Genomic DNA, 5,022 nt, shown 5'->3' with positions numbered 1-5,022 from the left:
GTAATAGAAATGCCTACTAAGTATTAGAATTTGATTGCATATTTTGCTGATTGTTGCAGAAAATGATTAATCATTGTCATTTGCTAATCGATCGGACACAAAATAAATAAAAAAAATAATATAACATAAATAACACAAAAAACAAACAGAACAGAATCAGAATCTTGACAACAAAAACATTTGTCTTTGTTCTTATCATTTTTGTTAAGGTTAGTGAAATATTAGACTAATCTTAATCAATACTGCTCATATATATATATATATATATATATATATATATATATATATATATATATATATATAATATTATCTTGACAAAATATTGCACCCTTTTCTGCTCATTCAATTGTTCAGTATATGATTTAGCAGGTTCATTACATTTTTCAATGGTTTTGACAGTACAAATAGACAGAAAATATGTTCCCAGTAGTACCAAAGTTCCTTTAAGGCAAGTCATTTTACTCAGCAGCCATCTTTGAAATGCCTCTCGGGCAGTATGCTCGGACATTCTGTTTGAATGGGAAAACATCAAATTCTCCAAAAAGTGTTCGCCAAGCTTACGATAACATTATATTTGGAATCATCAATAAAAAATTAAACAACTGTCTCTCAAATTTTGTTTCAAAAGTTCAAATCAAACCAAATCAGCATTTTTTTTTCAGTTTGCCTGAGCTACTGTGCATGCGCACTCGAAAAAAAACGAGATCACGTCACCAACCTCATTTATGGCCATGTTACACATTATAATTCTCTAATTGATGCTTCGTCAGATCGCGCTGCTCTTCTGAATTGACAACTTGGTCTTAATGGTGAATCTCCTCCAGAAATGAAAGTGACTCTTTGTTTACTGGTGAATCTGGGTGTTTGAGTAGTTGCTGTCATGTGATGTGCATTTTATTTAACAGACTGTACCTTGCGTTCGTTTCATACAAATTACAAAACAAAACAAAAACTTTTGTTTTCAAATGTAGTTGGTTTATTTCAAAGTACAAATGTCAAGCTCTATGTGGATATATTTATGATGTCTGTAAATCAATTATTTGCTGAGATTCCAGTGCATTTGTTCATAAAAACACACGCCTGGTTTGAGCTTCTCACCTGGAGAAACGTCAGTCTATAACAATCGATGAACAATTCGCCATATTGACCATTACACTTTTCCCCTTTCAAAACTATTAAAGGGACATGTCTTGTGTATTCTACAGTAGTGCAATCCATTCATTCATTAATTTTCTTTTCGGCTTAGTCCCTTTATTAATCCAGGGTTGCCACAGCGGAATGAACCGCCAACTTATCCAGCACATGTTTTACGCAGCGGATGCCCTTCCAGCTGCAACCCATATCTGGGAAACATCCATACACACTCATTCACACTCATACACTATGGACAATTAAGCTTACCCAATACACCTGTACTGCATGTCTTTGGACTGTGGGGGAATCTGGAGCACTCAGAGGAAACTGAGGCGAACGCAGGGAGAACATTCAAACCCCACACAGAAACGCCAACTGACCCAGCCGAGGCTCGAACCTGCAACCTTCTTGTTTTGAGGCGACAGCTCTACCTACTGCACAACTAGTGCAGTCCATGCTGTTGTTTACATCCGAATATCACCAGCTGACCAAATCTTGACCTCAAGTGCAAACCCTCTAAACGTGTGCATGCATGTGAGATTGTAGTGTATTGCGAAGGACTATCTCCCTTTTAAAACAACCGACACTCCTTTATGACCAGAACGTGGAGCCTGAAGGTCAAGTTCACCCTCGAGCATCTCAGCTTATCCCAGCGGTCATGCTTCTTTTTTCCGAATCGTTATTTTGCTATTATTGCCATAACCTTTGGACTTTGAGACGAAGAGGATGTGCTCGCTGAAAATACAAGAGTGCCAAAGTGCTGAGCAGATGGAGACGAGCATAAGCTCAGTGACAGAATCAGTGTTTCGAAAAACAGACAGATGGAATGTCAAGTCCTAGTGAATAAATACAAGGACTGCTGTCATATTTATAGAATATTAGATGTGTGAATGTTCAGTCTGGGTAGATGCGGGTTAGTTTGCTGTAACCCACACAGCTTTGAAAACTACTCTTTTACTGAAGGCCTCAAGTTATTAGTAGGATTAGTAAGCGATTACATCACATTTCTCATGTTAACATATATTACACGCAGGTCTTCTGGCTATGCTTAATAAAAAATTGTGCATTTTATCATGCAAACTGCTGTAATCTTTAAGAAACCTGCAGGGATAGTTCACAAAAATAGTTGTTTCTTTCTTCTGTTGGACACAAAAGGAGATATTTTGCAAAATGCTGAAAACCTGGAACCATTGACTTCCACAGTATTTGTTTTCCCTATTATGGAAGTCAATGGTTACAGGTTTCTAACATTTGATTTGATTTTAGATTTAATTTAGATTTAATTTTGATTTGTTTTGATTAGATTTGATTTTGATTTGATTTGATTTGATTTGATTTGATTTGATTTGATTTGATTTGATTTGATTTGATTTTGATTTGTTTTGATTTGGATTTGATTTTCTTTTATTAAATTAGATTTTGATTTGATTTTGTTTGATTTTGATTTTCTTTTATTTAATTTGATTTTGATTTTGTTTAAATTTTGTATTTGATTTGATTTGATTTGATTTGATTTGATTTGATTTGATTTTAGATTTAATTTAGATTTGATTTTGATTTGTTTTGTTTTTGATTTTGATTAGATTTGATTTTGATTTTGATTTTGATTTTGATTTTGATTTGATTTTGATTTGATTTGATTTGTTTTGATTTGGATTTGATTTTCTTTTATTTAATTAGATTTTGATTTGATTTTGTTTGATTTTGATTTTCTTTTATTTAATTTGATTTTGATTTTGTTTTAATTTTGTATTTGATTTGATTTGATTTGATTTGATTTGATTTGATTTGATTTGATTTGATTTTGATTTGTTTTGATTTTGATTTGATTTTCTTTTATTTAATTAGATTTTGATTTGATTTTGTTTGAGTTTCTTTTATTTAATTTGATTTTGATTTTGTTTGATTTTCTTTTATTTAATTTTTATTTGATTTTGTTTTGATTTTGGGTTTGATTTTGATTAGTTTTGATTTTGATTTTAATTTGATTTAATACACTTGAAACTTCTTCATGATTGAAATTGAGCATGAAGAAGCACAAGATTATTATTTCCCCCACCCCATTACCACATCTTTCCTCATCATTCCTCATCACCTCAACTTATTTCTTCTTTTTCTTATTTCTTATTTTTACATGTGACGTATTTCATCAGTTTAAAATCTTTTCCATATTACATGTTCAATTCACCATATACATTTTCATTTTATAACATAGAGCCACAACATATGTGGTATTACAAACAGCCATTAACTGAAATTTTATCATACATTTCTTATTTTTCTCTTTTTACAATCACCTCTATTCATCAACATATTACACATCACAAATAATACATTTTTATACATTGTATTTTTACAATCACCTCTATTAATCAATATATCCCTTTAATAATACATTTTAATACATGTTTTATTATTGTATTTGTACAATCACCTCTATTAATCAATATATCCCTTTAATAATACCTTTTTAATAATTTTTTTATTATTGTATCTTTACAATCACCTCTATTAATCAATATATCCCTTTAATAATACCTTTTTAATACATTTTTTATTATTGTATCTTTACAATCACCTCTATTAAACAATGTATCCCTTTAATAATACCTTTTAATACATTTTTTATTGTTGTATCTTTACAATCTCCTCTATTAATCAAGATATAACTTTAATAGCACATTTTTATAAATTTTACATATTTTTGTATTTTTACAATCACCTCTATTAATTGAAATATTTCTCTAATAATATGTTTTTATACAACTTTTTAAATTAATTACTATCCTGGCATCGACTGGCATAAGAATCTGTTCAAGACTGTTTCATACTTTCACACCACATACAGACATACACAAACTTTGTAAAGTTGTCTTTATTTTCAACATCCTGAAATTTTGTTCTTCTCTCAGATTATATCCACCTTGTCTGTCCTAAAAAATAATAATAAATAATAATTGTATGCATTTCGGAAGTCATTTATCAAACTAATTTATTTTGTGTTAAAAGAAGAAATAAACTCATCATCAACTTGAGGGTGAGTACAATTTCATATTTTGCGTGAATAATCCTCAAAATAATGGAGGAATGGTTTACATTTTCTTGATATACTAGTAATGGATCATTTTGTCATCAGAGTATAATTCTCATTGAACCCAGAGCTGTTTGAACCTTTTTTATTTCCTATATAATGACACAATATTGTGCATCAGCGATCGATGGATGTTGCAGAAGACAATAATGAATGTACTCTGTTGTAACATTTTAAGCTACATTTTTATGACTCAAATATTAGCATCCTCAATCTCAATCATTCAAAAGAAGCAAGACACTGTACTTTTTAGCTATGTATTTATCGTATGCCTTTGTAGACAATTACTGTCCAGAGAAAAAATAAAACATTGTAGCATGCTGTGGAGAGATATTAATTAGTTTAATGAATAATTACTGGGAATGTAGAACACATTTGCTGTCCAGTCGAATTAGTTTTAAAACCCAGTTTAAGACAACGAGTCTTTGGTGGATTGTAATGAGTACGGCTCCAGCTTAATAGATAATTTACATGGGATATGGCATGGCTGGGGCAAATACAATTACAATAAGACACAATTAAAGACACTGCACATTCACACATTACATAGTTTAGCCTAAAACAAAGTAAACCTGACAGATACTAATATTTCTCTCTTTTTTTCTTTTTTCTTTAATTGGTACAGTTCACCTCCTGGTACAAATGGTCATTAATCTTCACTTTTATATTTACTTTGCCTGTTTCAAATCCTTGTCCAGTTAGAATCTGCAAGCCTTTTGTGAATATTTTATCTATAACTCATAGCATTCAAAGCAAGTGTAAACATTCAAAGCTAAACAGTCTGTAAGAAATATATA

The sequence above is a fragment of the Danio aesculapii genome, chromosome 1 (assembly GCF_903798145.1).
Source record: "Danio aesculapii chromosome 1, fDanAes4.1, whole genome shotgun sequence".
In the NCBI taxonomy this organism is placed as follows: Eukaryota; Metazoa; Chordata; class Actinopteri; order Cypriniformes; family Danionidae; genus Danio; species Danio aesculapii.
Note: the sequence above shows the minus strand (reverse complement) of the source record.